This window comes from Bos grunniens, chromosome 20, assembly GCF_055505025.1.
Source record: "Bos grunniens cultivar Pamir isolate PY7600 chromosome 20, Bosgru_T2T1.0, whole genome shotgun sequence".
Taxonomy (NCBI): domain Eukaryota; kingdom Metazoa; phylum Chordata; class Mammalia; order Artiodactyla; family Bovidae; genus Bos; species Bos grunniens.
Window position 1 is genome coordinate 73,581,569 of NC_141184.1, and position 19,646 is coordinate 73,601,214.

At 56.3% G+C, this 19,646-nt stretch overlaps 5 pseudogenes; all 5 read right to left on the minus strand.

Moving 5' to 3' along the window:
• Positions 1–3,989: 3,989 nt before the first annotated feature.
• Positions 3,990–4,109, minus strand: LOC147350813 (5S ribosomal RNA; annotated as a pseudogene).
• A 3,441-nt stretch (positions 4,110–7,550) lies between these two features.
• Positions 7,551–7,670, minus strand: LOC147350814 (5S ribosomal RNA; annotated as a pseudogene).
• A 3,441-nt stretch (positions 7,671–11,111) lies between these two features.
• Positions 11,112–11,231, minus strand: LOC147350815 (5S ribosomal RNA; annotated as a pseudogene).
• Positions 11,232–14,667: 3,436 nt separating this feature from the next.
• Positions 14,668–14,787, minus strand: LOC147350816 (5S ribosomal RNA; annotated as a pseudogene).
• A 3,432-nt stretch (positions 14,788–18,219) lies between these two features.
• LOC147350817 (5S ribosomal RNA) lies at positions 18,220–18,339 on the minus strand (annotated as a pseudogene).
• Positions 18,340–19,646: the final 1,307 nt, after the last annotated feature.

Consider the following 19,646-nt stretch of genomic DNA (forward strand, 5'->3'; position numbering starts at 1 on the left):
GTGGTGAGGGCAGGTTCACACCCACGCAGCAAGACCAGGCACTTTGCCAAACCCCAGCCACCTCTCTGGTGGATGCCACCGGAATGAGATGGTTCTATGGCATGATGATTCAATGGACATGAGTTGGAGCAAATTCCAGGAGATACTGAAGGACAGGAAAGCCTGGAGTGCTGCAGTCCACGGAGTGGCAAAGAGTCGGACACACCTGAGTGGCTGAACTAAAACCTGAGTGTGTGCTAACCTGCTTCAGTCGTGTCTGACTCTGCGACCCCAGGGACTGTAGCCCACTAGCTCCTCTGTCCATGGGATTCTCCAGGCGAGAATACTGGAGTGGGTGGCCACGCCCTCCTCCAGGGCATCTTCTCGACCCACGGATCAAACCCACATCGCTTGTTATCTGATGCACGGGCAGGCAGGATCTTTATCCCAAGCACCACATGGAAAGCCCCAGTGAACGGTGACAACTAGAAATGCAGAAAATAAGGGCTGCTTCTAAGTTAAACTGTAAGAGCAGCAAGCACGGGTTATAAAGAGGAAAACACATGCCACCCCGCGGAAACTGCGACAGCCAGACAGAGGCGGTTGCTGTGGGGTGCCCTAAGAGCCTTGCTCGTCGCCACCCTTTCACTCTGATCTGCAGGTCAGGCCAACAGGCCGCACCTCTCCTTGGGGGGCGTGCTGTACTTGAGGTGCACTGCCTGCGAAAGGACACCAGCCTGCTGACGCCAGCCCGCCACCAAACACCGCCAAAACCAGACCAGGAATCGCCAGGCCAGGCCCGGGGGCCCAAAGGGCTTCCAGGACATCCCAGTGACGGGGAGGGTGGGCGTGTTTGCGCGTGGGGCCTGGGGGGTAGGCTGAGGGGTGTGGAGGTCTTGGCCCATTCCCACCCCCAGCCACTCCAAGCCCGGCTGCGTTCGCTGAGCAGGGCCTGCCCCCAATCCGTTTCTCTGATCAGGGCCACGCCGCCCTAGAGGTGTTGATCTTCGGGACCTGCCGTGACCTGACTCCCGCGGCCCGCTGGACTCTAAACCTCCTTCGGGACTATGCGCAATGAATCTTGAGCGCCCATCTTGCTGGGCACCTGCCTGGTGCTGAAACACACCTGGAGCCATGGAGGCGCAGTCCACTGGAGCGCGTCAGCCCCGCCCCTTCGCACTACCGAGGCCCCCCTTTGCCCCCACGCCGCCCGCCAAGCACTCGACCTTCCTGAGAGAGCAGATGAGCCACAGGCAGGCGCACAGACAGACACACAGACACTCGCACGCACCCATGCCAAGGGAGACAGCTGGCCTGCGCAAGCTCCTCAGCCAGAGCCAGAGCACCTGGCAGAGGCCGGGGCCAGACGAACGGGCCGGCGGCCGGCTGTCAGAAGATACAGAGGCAGAAATACATGAAGATTCCGAGACAGACTCCAAGACGGCGAGAGGAGATACACAAGCACACACACACACACACACACACACACACACACACACACTTGAGTGTGGTCTTTGGAAATACTTCTGTTCCTAGTTGCTGGGTTGAGCCCAACTTTGATATGACCCATGGACTGCGGCCCATCAGGCTCCTCTGTCCGTGGCATTTCCCAGGCGAGAATACTGGAGTGGGTTGGCATTTCCTTCTCCGGGGGATCTTCCCAACCCAGGGATCAAACCCGAGTCTCCTGCGCGTGGATGCCTTGCCATCTGAACCAGGACATTGCTAATTCCCTAGGCAAAATACAAAGAATAGAGCTCGTGTTCTACTAAATGGAAAGATGATTTCAGAAACAGAAGCTGTCCTTTGTTGGTATCTGTCAATCTTTATGTGGTTTTTGTTGATTTTTACTATTAAGGCTACTGGAACAAGGCAAGAGAGAAACCCCAGAATTGAAAAGCAACTGGCATTTTTGAAAGAAACATGTGCAGGCGAAGCTCTCTTCCTTTTTGAGAGGTGGTTAAATGCAAAATCTTGATTCAACACATAAGACTTTTGTGAACTTTATTTCAAATCTCCATGATGAACCCCTAAGGCATCCAGGAAGAAAGGAAGAGGGGCAGACAGAAAGAGCAGCCTTTCCCCTTGGAGCCATCTCAACAAGCTGCTTAGTTCCTTCATCTCAAGGACTACCATCTGGGCTTCTCTGGTTTGTCTGATTCTTGTTTCGGGACCGTTTCTAGTCACAAGGCTGTCAACAGAGGGGGTGGTGTGTGTGTGTGTGGGAAACCCTTCTCTCCATTCCACATGAGACCCAGTGGATAATCTAGGCCCTGCCCACTGCATTGAGTGTGCAGCAACAGTATCAACGGTGATGCTGGTTAACAACGCATATTCCTGGAATTCACTCCGTTGGCTACTGACTGTGTGTGGTGGTGGTCTGGAACCTAGACCTGGAAGCTGTCTTGATGATTGCAAATGACACCAAAGTCTGAGGACGATGGAAGACCTTCACATTTCTGCAAGAGCCACACACCTCCAGAAGGAACCACAAGACTTGCCTGAAATGGTCAAGGTATAAGTATTGGACTCAACGTTGGAAGGTCTCCACCTTTGCTATGGAAGTCAAACGATCTTTCTTTGAAATGAAAATGGAGCATACTGAACGTTCACATTCTTCTAGAGCATTTGAAAACCCCCACCTTGTAGAAATCTGCGGTACGAGTTCCTTGAAAGCAAGAACCTATATTTATGGATGTGTCTTAATGCCGTAGATTGTGCCTCAAATATAGTGTACACATCAACCCAGGAAAGGAAAGAATTGAATCGCCAAATATACAAAGAGATCAAAAGTGCCGAGCCAAGTGACCCCTTGAGGCTTCCAAGAGCTTTTCTGTCTTTCACACACTAAGTAAATACTGAGCACCTACGATGAGCTAGGAGGCATGTAAGAAGTTTCAGGGAATAGAAGGCGGAGAGAAGAAGACACAGAGTTCCTGCTTTCACTGAGACGACTCTAATGATACATCACAGGCAGATCCTTTGAGAACCTATAGAGGGGCCTCTTCCCTCACCACAAAACCTGGGTGTCAGGGAAGGCTTTCCAGAGGCACCATTTCGTTGAGGTCCATAGGTTGAACCTAGGTAAACCAGGGTTGAGATGCAGGAAGAATTTCAGGCAGGGAAAATAGCATCTTGGAAGGCTATGTGACCAGGGAAACTTAGGACATTCAAGAAACGAAAAATGCCCTATGGGATGGAAGCCAAAGAGTGCAGAGGGCATTCCAGGCAAAAGACATCAGAGAAGAACGTGAGGAGCAAGCCTGAAGGGAAGTGGTCGTATCTTCAATATGCTGGGAAAATACGAGAGCCGTTGGAGCAGGGAGGTGACAGCATTGCATCTGCATTTCCAAAAGGTCATCTTGCTCCACGTCACTAATGATTGGAGAGGCTCAACTCCAAACTCCAAGGAGGGACCACTTCACATGAGTCCGGCTGGGCCTCACTGCGATGTCTGTCAATAACCGATGCTGGAGAAGATGTGGAGCAAAGGGAACTCTCCTCCACGGTGAATAGGAATGGGCGTGGGTAGAGCCGGTATGGAAAAGAATATGGAGGTTCCCGAAGGAACTAAAAGTGGAAGTAGCCTATGGTCCAGCAGTCCGACTCCCAGGCATAGATCCACCCACGGTATAAGTGAACAAGATAGATGCCCCGTTTGGGCACATCTATCTGTGCGTGCGCGCGCACATGCGCATGCGCGACCGCCTCGAGGCAGGGGGTGGGGCGGGGGCCGGGGCTCTGGCTGGAGTCGGTGCAAGCCCCGGGATTGCCTGAGGCAAGCCAAAGGAGCCCCAGGTGGAGACGGGACTGCCGGTCGTCGGGTGTCCTGGAAGCCGAATGCGAATGCGGAGGGGCTCGCGGGCCGCGCGGAGGCAACCCAGGTCTGCAGCGGGAGTCGGGGCCCCGGCCACCCGCTCCCCGCGGCCCGGGAGGGGCTGGGGCTGCGGGGGGCATCCAAGAATCGGGACGCGCGGCGGGGGCTAAAGGACCTCTTCTGGTAGGCAAAAAGCCTCGAGCACCCGGGATTCCCAGGTGGTCTCCCATCCAAGATACTAACCAGGCCGGACCCTGCTTAGCTTCCGAGATCAGACGAGATCGGGCGCCTTCAGGCTGATACGGCCTGAGACGGTGGCGGTTGGCTCGGGGCGCCCTAAGAGCCTTGCGCTTCGCCTCCCTTTCGCTCTGCCCTGCAGGTCGGGCCAACGGGCCGCACCTCTCGTCGCGGGGCATGCTGTACTTGAGCCGCACGACCCGCGACCGGACTCCATCCTGCTGACGCCGGCCCGCCCCCCCCCCACCCCCCGAACACCGCCAACACCAGACCAGCAAGCGCCTGGCCGGGCCCGGGGGCCCGAGGGGCTTCCAGGACCCCCCATTGACCGGGAGGGCGTGCGTGCGTGCGTGCGCGCGGGGCCTGGGGGCTGGGCTGAGGGGTGCAGAGGTCTCGGCGCCCTCCCACCCGCGGCCACTGCAGACCGGCCGCGCTCGCTGAGCCGGGCCTCCCCCCGATCCCATTCGCTGCTCAGGCCCGCGCGGCCCCAGAGGTGTCGGTCTTCGGCGCCCGCCGCCTCCCAACCCCCGCGGCCCAGGGGCCTCTGAACCTCCTGCGGGCCTAGACGCAGCGAAACTTGAGCGCCCAACTTGCCCGGCACCTGTCCGGTGCCCAAACCCACCAGAAGCCAGGGAGGCGCGGTCGACCGGAACGCCTCAGCCCCTCCCCTTCGCACTACCGAGGCCCCCCCTTTGCCCCCACGCCAAGCCCTCGACCTTCCTGAGAGAGCAGACGAGCCACAGCCAGGCACACAGACAGACACACAGACACTCGCACGCACCCACGCCAAGGGAGACAGCTGGCCTGCGCAAGCTCCTCAGCCAGAGCCAGAGCGCCTGGGAGAGGCCGGGGCCAGACGAACGGGCCGGCGGCTGGCTGTCAGGAGATACAGAGGCAGAAATACATGAAGATTCCGAGACAGATTCCAAGACGGCAAGAGGAGATACACACACACACACACACACACACACACACACACACACACACACTTGAGTGTGGTCTTTGGAAATACTTGTGTTCGTAGTTGCTGGGTTGAGCCCAACTTTAATACAACCCATGGACTGCGGCCCATCAGGCTCCTCTGTCCGTGGCATTTCCCAGGCGAGGATACTGGGAGTGGGTTGCCATTTCCTTCTCCGGCGGGATCTTCCCGACCCAGGGATCAAACCCCAGTCTCCTGCGCGCGGATGCCTTGCCATCTGAACCAGGACATTGCTAATTCCCTAGGCAAAATACAAAGAATAGAGCTCGTGTTCTACTAAATGGAAAGATGATTTCAAAAACAGAAGCTGTCCTTTGTTGGTATCTTTGAATCTTTATGTAGTTTTCGTGGATTTTTACTGTTAAGGCTAACTGAACAAGGCAAGAGAGAAACCCCAGAATTGAAAAGCAATTGACGGTTTTGAAAGAAACATGTGCAGGCGAAGCTCTCTTCCTTTTTGAGAGATGGTTAAATGCAAAATCTTGATTCAACACATATGACTTTTGTGCACTTTATTTCAAATCTCCATGACAAAACCCTAAGGCGTCCAGGAAGAAAGGAGTAGAGGGGCAGACACAAAGAGCAACCTTTCCCCTTGGTGCCATCGCAACCAGCTGCTTAGTTCCTTCATCTCAAGGACTATCATCTGGGCTTCTCTGGTTTGTCTGATTCTTGTTTCGGGGACCGTTTCTCGTCACAAGGCTGTCAACAGTGGGGGTGGGTGGTGTGTGTGTGGGGGGGGGGAGGGGGGGAGCCCTTCTTTCCATTCCACATGAGACCCAGTGGACAATCCAGGCCCTGCCCACTGCATTGAGTGTGCAGCAACAATATCAACGGTAATGCCGGTGAACAATGCGTATTCCTGGAATCCACTCCGTTGGCTACTGACTGTGTGTGCTGGTGGTCTGGAACCTAGACCTGGAAGCTTTCTGGATGATTGCAAATGACACCAGAGTCTGAGGACGATGGAAGATCTTCACATTTCTGCAAGAGCCACACACCTCCAGAAGGAACCACAAGACTTGCCTGAAATGGTCAAGGTATAAGTATTGGACTCAACGTTGGAAGGTCTCCACCTTTGCTATGGAAGTCAAACGATCTTTCTTTGAAATGAAAATGGAGCCTACTGAACGTTCACATTCTTCTAGAGCATTTGAAAAGCCCTAACTTGTAGAAATCTGCTGTACGAGTTCCTTGAAAGCAAGACCCTCTATGTATGGATATGTCTTCATGCCTTAGATTGTGCCTCGAATATAGTGTACCCATCAACCCAGGAAAGGAAAGAATTGAATCGCCAAATATACAAAGAGATCAAAAGTGCCGAGCCAAGTGACCCCTTGAGGCTTCCAAGAGCTTTTCTGTCTTTCACACACTAAGTAAATACTGAGCACCTACGATGAGCTAGGAGGCATGTAAGAAGTTTCAGGGAATAGAAGGCGGAGAGAAGAAGACACAGAGTTCCTGCTTTCACTGAGACGACTCTAATGATACATCACAGGCAGATCCTTTGAGAACCTATAGAGGGGCCTCTTCCCTCACCACAAAACCTGGGTGTCAGGGAAGGCTTTCCAGAGGCACCATTTCGTTGAGGTCCATAGGTTGAACCTAGGTAAACCAGGGTTGAGATGCAGGAAGAATTTCAGGCAGGGAAAATAGCATCTTGGAAGGCTATGTGACCAGGGAAACTTAGGACATTCAAGAAACGAAAAATGCCCTATGGGATGGAAGCCAAAGAGTGCAGAGGGCATTCCAGGCAAAAGACATCAGAGAAGAACGTGAGGAGCAAGCCTGAAGGGAAGTGGTCGTATCTTCAATATGCTGGGAAAATACGAGAGCCGTTGGAGCAGGGAGGTGACAGCATTGCATCTGCATTTCCAAAAGGTCATCTTGCTCCACGTCACTAATGATTGGAGAGGCTCAACTCCAAACTCCAAGGAGGGACCACTTCACATGAGTCCGGCTGGGCCTCACTGCGATGTCTGTCAATAACCGATGCTGGAGAAGATGTGGAGCAAAGGGAACTCTCCTCCACGGTGAGTAGGAATGGGCGTGGGTAGAGCCGGTATGGAAAAGAATATGGAGGTTCCCGAAGGAACTAAAAGTGGAAGTAGCCTATGGTCCAGCAGTCCGACTCCCAGGCATAGATCCACCCACGGTATAAGTGAACAAGATAGATGCCCCGTTTGGGCACATCTATCTGTGCGTGCGCGCGCACATGCGCATGCGCGATCGCCTCGAGGCAGGGGGTGGGGCGGGGGCCGGGGCTCTGGCTGGAGTCGGTGCAAGCCCCGGGATTGCCTGAGGCAAGCCAAAGGAGCCCCAGGTGGAGACGGGACTGCCGGTCGTCGGGTGTCCTGGAAGCCGAATGCGAATGCGGAGGGGCTCGCGGGCCGCGCGGAGGCAACCCAGGTCTGCAGCGGGAGTCGGGGCCCCGGCCACCCGCTCCCCGCAGCCCGGGAGGGGCTGGGGCTGCGGGGGGGATCCAAGAATCGGGACGCGCGGCGGGGGCTAAAGGACCTCTTCTGGTAGGCAAAAAGCCTCGAGCACCCGGGATTCCCAGGTGGTCTCCCATCCAAGATACTAACCAGGCCCGACCCTGCTTAGCTTCCGAGATCAGACGAGATCGGGCGCCTTCAGGCTGATACGGCCTGAGACGGTGGCGGTTGGCTCGGGGCGCCCTAAGAGCCTTGCGCTTCGCCTCCCTTTCGCTCTGCCCTGCAGGTCGGGCCAACGGGCCGCACCTCTCGTCGCGGGGCATGCTGTACTTGAGCCACACGACCCGCGACCGGACTCCAGCCTGCTGACGCCGGCCCGACCCCCCCCCCACCCCCCGAACACCGCCAACACCAGACCAGCAAGCGCCTGGCCGGGCCCGGGGGCCCGAGGGGCTTCCAGGACCCCCCATTGACCGGGAGGGCGTGCGTGCATGCGTGCGCGCGGGGCCTGGGGGCTTGGCTGAGGGGTGCGGAGGTCTCGGCGCCCTCCCACCCGCGGCCACTCCAGACCCGGCCGCGCTCGCTGAGCCGGGCCTCCCCCCGATCCCATTCGCTGTTCAGGCCCGCGCGGCCCCAGAGGTGTCGGTCTTCGGCGCCCGCCGCCTCCCAACCCCCGCGGCCCAGGGGCCTCTGAACCTCCTGCGGGCCTAGGCGCAGCGAAACTTGAGCGCCCAACTTGCCCGGCACCTGTCCGGTGCCCAAACCCACCAGAAGCCAGGGAGGCGCGGTCGACCGGAGCGCCTCAGCCCCTCCCCTTCGCACTACCGAGGCCCCCCCTTTGCCCCCACGCCAAGCCCTCGACCTTCCTGAGAGAGCAGACGAGCCACAGGCAGGCACACAGACAGACACACAGACACTCGCACGCACCCACGCCAAGGGAGACAGCTGGCCTGCGCAAGCTCCTCAGCCAGAGCCAGAGCGCCTGGGAGAGGCCGGGGCCAGACGAACGGGCCGGCGGCTGGCTGTCAGGAGATACAGAGGCAGAAATACATGAAGATTCCGAGACAGACTCCAAGACGGCAAGAGGAGATACACACACACACACACACACACACACACACACACACACACACACTTGAGTGTGGTCTTTGGAAATACTTGTGTTCGTAGTTGCTGGGTTGAGCCCAACTTTAATACAACCCATGGACTGCGGCCCATCAGCCTCCTCTGTCCGTGGCATTTCCCAGGCGAGGATACTGGGAGTGGGTTGCCATTTCCTTCTCCGGCGGGATCTTCCCGACCCAGGGATCAAACCCCAGTCTCCTGCGCGCGGATGCCTTGCCATCTGAACCAGGACATTGCTAATTCCCTAGGCAAAATACAAAGAATAGAGCTCGTGTTCTACTAAATGGAAAGATGATTTCAAAAACAGAAGCTGTCCTTTGTTGGTATCTTTGAATCTTTATGTAGTTTTCGTTGATTTTTACTGTTAAGGCTAACTGAACAAGGCAAGAGAGAAACCCCAGAATTGAAAAGCAATTGACGGTTTTGAAAGAAACATGTGCAGGCGAAGCTCTCTTCCTTTTTGAGAGATGGTTAAATGCAAAATCTTGATTCAACACATATGACTTTTGTGCACTTTATTTCAAATCTCCATGACAAAACCCTAAGGCGTCCAGGAAGAAAGGAGTAGAGGGGCAGACACAAAGAGCAACCTTTCCCCTTGGTGCCATCGCAACCAGCTGCTTAGTTCCTTCATCTCAAGGACTATCATCTGGGCTTCTCTGGTTTGTCTGATTCTTGTTTCGGGGACCGTTTCTCGTCACAAGGCTGTCAACAGTGGGGGTGGGTGGTGTGTGTGGGGGGGGGGAGGGGGGGAGCCCTTCTTTCCATTCCACATGAGACCCAGTGGACAATCCAGGCCCTGCCCACTGCATTGAGTGTGCAGCAACAATATCAACGGTAATGCCGGTGAACAATGCGTATTCCTGGAATCCACTCCGTTGGCTACTGACTGTGTGTGCTGGTGGTCTGGAACCTAGACCTGGAAGCTTTCTGGATGATTGCAAATGACACCAGAGTCTGAGGACGATGGAAGATCTTCACATTTCTGCAAGAGCCACACACCTCCAGAAGGAACCACAAGACTTGCCTGAAATGGTCAAGGTATAAGTATTGGACTCAACGTTGGAAGGTCTCCACCTTTGCTATGGAAGTCAAACGATCTTTCTTTGAAATGAAAATGGAGCCTACTGAACGTTCACATTCTTCTAGAGCATTTGAAAAGCCCTAACTTGTAGAAATCTGCTGTACGAGTTCCTTGAAAGCAAGACCCTCTATGTATGGATATGTCTTCATGCCTTAGATTGTGCCTCGAATATAGTGTACCCATCAACCCAGGAAAGGAAAGAATTGAATCGCCAAATATACAAAGAGATCAAAAGTGCCGAGCCAAGTGACCCCTTGAGGCTTCCAAGAGCTTTTCTGTCTTTCACACACTAAGTAAATACTGAGCACCTACGATGAGCTAGGAGGCATGTAAGAAGTTTCAGGGAATAGAAGGCGGAGAGAAGAAGACACAGAGTTCCTGCTTTCACTGAGACGACTCTAATGATACATCACAGGCAGATCCTTTGAGAACCTATAGAGGGGCCTCTTCCCTCACCACAAAACCTGGGTGTCAGGGAAGGCTTTCCAGAGGCACCATTTCGTTGAGGTCCATAGGTTGAACCTAGGTAAACCAGGGTTGAGATGCAGGAAGAATTTCAGGCAGGGAAAATAGCATCTTGGAAGGCTATGTGACCAGGGAAACTTAGGACATTCAAGAAACGAAAAATGCCCTATGGGATGGAAGCCAAAGAGTGCAGAGGGCATTCCAGGCAAAAGACATCAGAGAAGAACGTGAGGAGCAAGCCTGAAGGGAAGTGGTCGTATCTTCAATATGCTGGGAAAATACGAGAGCCGTTGGAGCAGGGAGGTGACAGCATTGCATCTGCATTTCCAAAAGGTCATCTTGCTCCACGTCACTAATGATTGGAGAGGCTCAACTCCAAACTCCAAGGAGGGACCACTTCACATGAGTCCGGCTGGGCCTCACTGCGATGTCTGTCAATAACCGATGCTGGAGAAGATGTGGAGCAAAGGGAACTCTCCTCCACGGTGAGTAGGAATGGGCGTGGGTAGAGCCGGTATGGAAAAGAATATGGAGGTTCCCGAAGGAACTAAAAGTGGAAGTAGCCTATGGTCCAGCAGTCCGACTCCCAGGCATAGATCCACCCACGGTATAAGTGAACAAGATAGATGCCCCGTTTGGGCACATCTATCTGTGCGTGCGCGCGCACATGCGCATGCGCGATCGCCTCGAGGCAGGGGGTGGGGCGGGGGCCGGGGCTCTGGCTGGAGTCGGTGCAAGCCCCGGGATTGCCTGAGGCAAGCCAAAGGAGCCCCAGGTGGAGACGGGACTGCCGGTCGTCGGGTGTCCTGGAAGCCGAATGCGAATGCGGAGGGGCTCGCGGGCCGCGCGGAGGCAACCCAGGTCTGCAGCGGGAGTCGGGGCCCCGGCCACCCGCTCCCCGCGGCCCGGGAGGGGCTGGGGCTGTGGGGGGGATCCAAGAATCGGGACGCGCGGCGGGGGCTAAAGGACCTCTTCTGCTAGGCAAAAAGCCTCGAGCACCCGGGATTCCCAGGTGGTCTCCCATCCAAGATACTAACCAGGCCCGACCCTGCTTAGCTTCTGAGATCAGACGAGATCGGGCGCCTTCAGGCTGATACGGCCTGAGACGGTGGCGGTTGGCTCGGGGCGCCCTAAGAGCCTTGCGCTTCGCCTCCCTTTCGCTCTGCCCTGCAGGTCGGGCCAACGGGCCGCACCTCTCGTCGCGGGGCATGCTGTACTTGAGCCGCACGACCCGCGACCGGACTCCAGCCTGCTGACGCCGGCCCGACCCCCCCCCCCCACCCCCCGAACACCGCCAACACCAGACCAGCAAGCGCCTGGCCGGGCCCGGGGGCCCGAGGGGCTTCCAGGACCCCCCATTGACCGGGAGGGCGTGCGTGCATGCGTGCGCGCGGGGCCTGGGGGCTGGGCTGAGGGGTGCGGATGTCTCGGCGCCCTCCCACCCGCGGCCACTCCAGACCCGGCCGCGCTCGCTGAGCCGGGCCTCCCCCCGATCCCATTCGCTGTTCAGGCCCGCGCGGCCCCAGAGGTGTCGGTCTTCGGCGCCCGCCGCCTCCCAACCCCCGCGGCCCAGGGGCCTCTGAACCTCCTGCGGGCCTAGACGCAGCGAAACTTGAGCGCCCAACTTGCCCGGCACCTGTCCGGTGCCCAAACCCACCAGAAGCCAGGGAGGTGCGGTCGACCGGAGCGCCTCAGCCCCTCCCCTTCGCACTACCGAGGCCCCCCCTTTGCCCCCACGCCAAGCCCTCGACCTTCCTGAGAGAGCAGACGAGCCACAGGCAGGCACACAGACAGACACACAGACTCTCGCACGCACCCACGCCAAGGGAGACAGCTGGCCTGCGCAAGCTCCTCAGCCAGAGCCAGAGCGCCTGGGAGAGGCCGGGGCCAGACGAACGGGCCGGCGGCTGGCTGTCAGGAGATACAGAGGCAGAAATACATGAAGATTCCGAGACAGACTCCAAGACGGCAAGAGGAGATACACACACACACACACACACACACACACACACACACACACTTGAGTGTGGTCTTTGGAAATACTTGTGTTCGTAGTTGCTGGGTTGAGCCCAACTTTAATACAACCCATGGACTGCGGCCCATCAGCCTCCTCTGTCCGTGGCATTTCCCAGGCGAGGATACTGGGAGTGGGTTGCCATTTCCTTCTCCGGCGGGATCTTCCCGACCCAGGGATCAAACCCCAGTCTCCTGCGCGCGGATGCCTTGCCATCTGAACCAGGACATTGCTAATTCCCTAGGCAAAATACAAAGAATAGAGCTCGTGTTCTACTAAATGGAAAGATGATTTCAAAAACAGAAGCTGTCCTTTGTTGGTATCTTTGAATCTTTATGTAGTTTTCGTTGATTTTTACTGTTAAGGCTAACTGAACAAGGCAAGAGAGAAACCCCAGAATTGAAAAGCAATTGACGGTTTTGAAAGAAACATGTGCAGGCGAAGCTCTCTTCCTTTTTGAGAGATGGTTAAATGCAAAATCTTGATTCAACACATATGACTTTTGTGCACTTTATTTCAAATCTCCATGACAAAACCCTAAGGCGTCCAGGAAGAAAGGAGTAGAGGGGCAGACACAAAGAGCAACCTTTCCCCTTGGTGCCATCGCAACCAGCTGCTTAGTTCCTTCATCTCAAGGACTATCATCTGGGCTTCTCTGGTTTGTCTGATTCTTGTTTCGGGGACCGTTTCTCGTCACAAGGCTGTCAACAGTGGGGGTGGGTGGTGTGTGTGTGGGGGGGGGGAGGGGGGGAGCCCTTCTTTCCATTCCACATGAGACCCAGTGGACAATCCAGGCCCTGCCCACTGCATTGAGTGTGCAGCAACAATATCAACGGTAATGCCGGTGAACAATGCGTATTCCTGGAATCCACTCCGTTGGCTACTGACTGTGTGTGCTGGTGGTCTGGAACCTAGACCTGGAAGCTTTCTGGATGATTGCAAATGACACCAGAGTCTGAGGACGATGGAAGATCTTCACATTTCTGCAAGAGCCACACACCTCCAGAAGGAACCACAAGACTTGCCTGAAATGGTCAAGGTATAAGTATTGGACTCAACGTTGGAAGGTCTCCACCTTTGCTATGGAACTCAAACGACTTTGAAATGAAAATGGAGCCTACTGAACGTTCACATGCTTCTAGAGCATTTAAAAAGCCCTAACTTGTAGAAATCTGCTGTACGAGTTCCTTGAAAGCAAGACCCTCTATGTATGGATATGTCTTCATGCCTTAGATTGTGCCTCGAATATAGTGTACCCATCAACCCAGGAAAGGAAAGAATTGAATCGCCAAATATACAAAGAGATCAAAAGTGCCGAGCCAAGTGACCCCTTGAGGCTTCCAAGAGCTTTTCTGTCTTTCACACACTAAGTAAATACTGAGCACCTACGATGAGCTAGGAGGCATGTAAGAAGTTTCAGGGAATAGAAGGCGGAGAGAAGAAGACACAGAGTTCCTGCTTTCACTGAGACGACTCTAATGATACATCACAGGCAGATCCTTTGAGAACCTATAGAGGGGCCTCTTCCCTCACCACAAAACCTGGGTGTCAGGGAAGGCTTTCCAGAGGCACCATTTCGTTGAGGTCCATAGGTTGAACCTAGGTAAACCAGGGTTGAGATGCAGGAAGAATTTCAGGCAGGGAAAATAGCATCTTGGAAGGCTATGTGACCAGGGAAACTTAGGACATTCAAGAAACGAAAAATGCCCTATGGGATGGAAGCCAAAGAGTGCAGAGGGCATTCCAGGCAAAAGACATCAGAGAAGAACGTGAGGAGCAAGCCTGAAGGGAAGTGGTCGTATCTTCAATATGCTGGGAAAATACGAGAGCCGTTGGAGCAGGGAGGTGACAGCATTGCATCTGCATTTCCAAAAGGTCATCTTGCTCCACGTCACTAATGATTGGAGAGGCTCAACTCCAAACTCCAAGGAGGGACCACTTCACATGAGTCCGGCTGGGCCTCACTGCGATGTCTGTCAATAACCGATGCTGGAGAAGATGTGGAGCAAAGGGAACTCTCCTCCACGGTGAGTAGGAATGGGCGTGGGTAGAGCCGGTATGGAAAAGAATATGGAGGTTCCCGAAGGAACTAAAAGTGGAAGTAGCCTATGGTCCAGCAGTCCGACTCCCAGGCATAGATCCACCCACGGTATAAGTGAACAAGATAGATGCCCCGTTTGGGCACATCTATCTGTGCGTGCGCGCGCACATGCGCATGCGCGATCGCCTCGAGGCAGGGGGTGGGGCGGGGGCCGGGGCTCTGGCTGGAGTCGGTGCAAGCCCCGGGATTGCCTGAGGCAAGCCAAAGGAGCCCCAGGTGGAGACGGGACTGCCGGTCGTCGGGTGTCCTGGAAGCCGAATGCGAATGCGGAGGGGCTCGCGGGCCGCGCGGAGGCAACCCAGGTCTGCAGCGGGAGTCGGGGCCCCGGCCACCCGCTCCCCGCGGCCCGGGAGGGGCTGGGGCTGCGGGGGGGATCCAAGAATCGGGACGCGCGGCGGGGGCTAAAGGACCTCTTCTGGTAGGCAAAAAGCCTCGAGCACCCGGGATTCCCAGGTGGTCTCCCATCCAAGATACTAACCAGGCCCGACCCTGCTTAGCTTCCGAGATCAGACGAGATCGGGCGCCTTCAGGCTGATACGGCCTGAGACGGTGGCGGTTGGCTCGGGGCGCCCTAAGAGCCTTGCGCTTCGCCTCCCTTTCGCTCTGCCCTGCAGGTCGGGCCAACGGGCCGCACCTCTCGTCGCGGGGCATGCTGTACTTGAGCCGCACGACCCGCGACCGGACTCCATCCTGCTGACGCCGGCCCGCCCCCCCCCCCCCACCCCCCGAACACCGCCAACACCAGACCAGCAAGCACCTGGCCGGGCCCGGGGGCCCGAGGGGCTTCCAGGACCCCCCATTGACCGGGAGGGCGTGCGTGCGTGCGTGCGCGCGGGGCCTGGGGGCTGGGCTGAGGGGTGCGGAGGTCTCGGCGCCCTCCCACCCGCGGCCACTGCAGACCGGCCGCGCTCGCTGAGCCGGGCCTCCCCCCGATCCCATTCGCTGCTCAGGCCCGCGCGGCCCCGGAGGTGTCGGTCTTCGGCGCCCGCCGCCTCCCAACCCCCGCGGCCCAGGGGCCTCTGAACCTCCTGCGGGCCTAGACGCAGCGAAACTTGAGCGCCCAACTTGCCCGGCACCTGTCCGGTGCCCAAACCCACCAGAAGCCAGGGAGGCGCGGTCGACCGGAGCGCCTCAGCCCCTCCCCTTCGCACTACCGAGGCCCCCCCTTTGCCCCCACGCCAAGCCCTCGACCTTCCTGAGAGAGCAGACGAGCCACAGGCAGGCACACAGACAGACACACAGACACTCGCACGCACCCACGCCAAGGGAGACAGCTGGCCTGCGCAAGCTCCTCAGCCAGAGCCAGAGCGCCTGGGAGAGGCCGGGGCCAGACGAACGGGCCGGCGGCTGGCTGTCAGGAGATACAGAGGCAGAAATACATGAAGATTCCGAGACAGACTCCAAGACGGCAAGAGGAGATACACACACACACACACACACACACACACACACACACTTGAGTGTGGTCTTTGGAAATACTTGTGTTCGTAGTTGCTGGGTTGAGCCCAACTTTAATACAACCCATGGACTGCGGCCCATCAGCCTCCTCTGTCCGTGGCATTTCCCAGGCGAGGATACTGGGAGTGGGTTGCCATTTCCTTCTCCGGCGGGATCTTCCCGACCCAGGGATCAAACCCCAGTCTCCTGCGCGCGGATGCCTTGCCATCTGAACCAGGACATTGCTAATTCCCTAGGCAAAATACAAAGAATAGAGCTCGTGTTCTACTAAATGGAAAGATGATTTCAAAAACAGAAGCTGTCCTTTGTTGGTATCTTTGAATCTTTATGTAGTTTTCGTTGATTTTTACTGTTAAGGCTAACTGAACAAGGCAAGAGAGAAACCCCAGAATTGAAAAGCAATTGACGGTTTTGAAAGAAACATGTGCAGGCGAAGCTCTCTTCCTTTTTGAGAGATGGTTAAATGCAAAATCTTGATTCAACACATATGACTTTTGTGCACTTTATTTCAAATCTCCATGACAAAACCCTAAGGCGTCCAGGAAGAAAGGAGTAGAGGGGCAGACACAAAGAGCAACCTTTCCCCTTGGTGCCATCGCAACCAGCTGCTTAGTTCCTTCATCTCAAGGACTATCATCTGGGCTTCTCTGGTTTGTCTGATTCTTGTTTCGGGGACCGTTTCTCGTCACAAGGCTGTCAACAGTGGGGGTGGGTGGTGTGTGTGTGGGGGGGGGAGGGGGGGAGCCCTTCTTTCCATTCCACATGAGACCCAGTGGACAATCCAGGCCCTGCCCACTGCATTGAGTGTGCAGCAGCAATATCAACGGTAATGCCGGTGAACAATGCGTATTCCTGGAATCCACTCCGTTGGCTACTGACTGTGTGTGCTGGTGGTCTGGAACCTAGACCTGGAAGCTTTCTGGATGATTGCAAATGACACCAGAGTCTGAGGACGATGGAAGATCTTCACATTTCTGCAAGAGCCACACACCTCCAGAAGGAACCACAAGACTTGCCTGAAATGGTCAAGGTATAAGTATTGGACTCAACGTTGGAAGGTCTCCACCTTTGCTATGGAAGTCAAACGATCTTTCTTTGAAATGAAAATGGAGCCTACTGAACGTTCACATGCTTCTAGAGCATTTGAAAAGCCCTAACTTGTAGAAATCTGCTGTACGAGTTCCTTGAAAGCAAGACCCTCTATGTATGGATATGTCTTCATGCCTTAGATTGTGCCTCGAATATAGTGTACCCATCAACCCAGGAAAGGAAAGAATTGAATCGCCAAATATACAAAGAGATCAAAAGTGCCGAGCCAAGTGACCCCTTGAGGCTTCCAAGAGCTTTTCTGTCTTTCACACACTAAGTAAATACTGAGCACCTACGATGAGCTAGGAGGCATGTAAGAAGTTTCAGGGAATAGAAGGCGGAGAGAAGACACAGAGTTCCTGCTTTCACTGAGACGACTCTAATGATACATCACAGGCAGATCCTTTGAGAACCTATAGAGGGGCCTCTTCCCTCACCACAAAACCTGGGTGTCAGGGAAGGCTTTCCAGAGGCACCATTTCGTTGAGGTCCATAGGTTGAACCTAGGTAAACCAGGGTTGAGATGCAGGAAGAATTTCAGGCAGGGAAAATAGCATCTTGGAAGGCTATGTGACCAGGGAAACTTAGGACATTCAAGAAACGAAAAATGCCCTATGGGATGGAAGCCAAAGAGTGCAGAGGGCATTCCAGGCAAAAGACATCAGAGAAGAACGTGAGGAGCAAGCCTGAAGGGAAGTGGTCGTATCTTCAATATGCTGGGAAAATACGAGAGCCGTTGGAGCAGGGAGGTGACAGCATTGCATCTGCATTTCCAAAAGGTCATCTTGCTCCACGTCACTAATGATTGGAGAGGCTCAACTCCAAACTCCAAGGAGGGACCACTTCACATGAGTCCGGCTGGGCCTCACTGCGATGTCTGTCAATAACCGATGCTGGAGAAGATGTGGAGCAAAGGGAACTCTCCTCCACGGTGAGTAGGAATGGGCGTGGGTAGAGCCGGTATGGAAAAGAATATGGAGGTTCCCGAAGGAACTAAAAGTGGAAGTAGCCTATGGTCCAGCAGTCCGACTCCCAGGCATAGATCCACCCACGGTATAAGTGAACAAGATAGATGCCCCGTTTGGGCACATCTATCTGTGCGTGCGCGCGCACATGCGCATGCGCGATCGCCTCGAGGCAGGGGGTGGGGCGGGGGCCGGGGCTCTGGCTGGAGTCGGTGCAAGCCCCGGGATTGCCTGAGGCAAGCCAAAGGAGCCCCAGGTGGAGACGGGACTGCCGGTCGTCGGGTGTCCTGGAAGCCGAATGCGAATGCGGAGGGGCTCGCGGGCCGCGCGGAGGCAACCCAGGTCTGCAGCGGGAGTCGGGGCCCCGGCCACCCGCTCCCCGCGGCCCGGGAGGGGCTGGGGCTGTGGGGGGGATCCAAGAATCGGGACGCGCGGCGGGGGCTAAAGGACCTCTTCTGCTAGGCAAAAAGCCTCGAGCACCCGGGATTCCCAGGTGGTCTCCCATCCAAGATACTAACCAGGCCCGACCCTGCTTAGCTTCTGAGATCAGACGAGATCGGGCGCCTTCAGGCTGATACGGCCTGAGACGGTGGCGGTTGGCTCGGGGCGCCCTAAGAGCCTTGCGCTTCGCCTCCCTTTCGCTCTGCCCTGCAGGTCGGGCCAACGGGCCGCACCTCTCGTCGCGGGGCATGCTGTACTTGAGCCGCACGACCCGCGACCGGACTCCAGCCTGCTGACGCCGGCCCGACCCCCCCCCCCACCCCCCGAACACCGCCAACACCAGACCAGCAAGCGCCTGGCCGGGCCCGGGGGCCCGAGGGGCTTCCAGGACCCCCCATTGACCGGGAGGGCGTGCGTGCATGCGTGCGCGCGGGGCCTGGGGGCTGGGCTGAGGGGTGCGGATGTCTCGGCGCCCTCCCACCCGCGGCCACTCCAGACCCGGCCGCGCTCGCTGAGCCGGGCCTCCCCCCGATCCCATTCGCTGCTCAGGCCCGCGCGGCCCCGGAGGTGTCGGTCTTCGGCGCCCGCCGCCTCCCAACCCCCGCGGCCCAGGGGCCTCTGAACCTCCTGCGGGCCTAGACGCAGCGAAACTTGAGCGCCCAACTTGCCCGGCACCTGTCCGGTGCCCAAACCCACCAGAAGCCAGGGAGGCGCGGTCGACCGGAGCGCCTCAGCCCCTCCCCTTCGCACTACCGAGGCCCCCCCTTTGCCCCCACGCCAAGCCCTCGACCTTCCTGAGAGAGCAGACGAGCCACAGGCAGGCACACAGACAGACACACAGACACTCGCACGCACCCACGCCAAGGGAGACAGCTGGCCTGCGCAAGCTCCTCAGCCAGAGCCAGAGCGCCTGGGAGAGGCCGGGGCCAGACGAACGGGCCGGCGGCTGGCTGTCAGGAGATACAGAGGCAGAAATACATGAAGATTCCGAGACAGACTCCAAGACGGCAAGAGGAGATACACACACACACACACACACACACACACACACACACACACACTTGAGTGTGGTCTTTGGAAATACTTGTGTTCGTAGTTGCTGGGTTGAGCCCAACTTTAATACAACCCATGGACTGCGGCCCATCAGCCTCCTCTGTCCGTGGCATTTCCCAGGCGAGGATACTGGGAGTGGGTTGCCATTTCCTTCTCCGGCGGGATCTTCCCGACCCAGGGATCAAACCCCAGTCTCCTGCGCGCGGATGCCTTGCCATCTGAACCAGGACATTGCTAATTCCCTAGGCAAAATACAAAGAATAGAGCTCGTGTTCTACTAAATGGAAAGATGATTTCAAAAACAGAAGCTGTCCTTTGTTGGTATCTTTGAATCTTTATGTAGTTTTCGTTGATTTTTACTGTTAAGGCTAACTGAACAAGGCAAGAGAGAAACCCCAGAA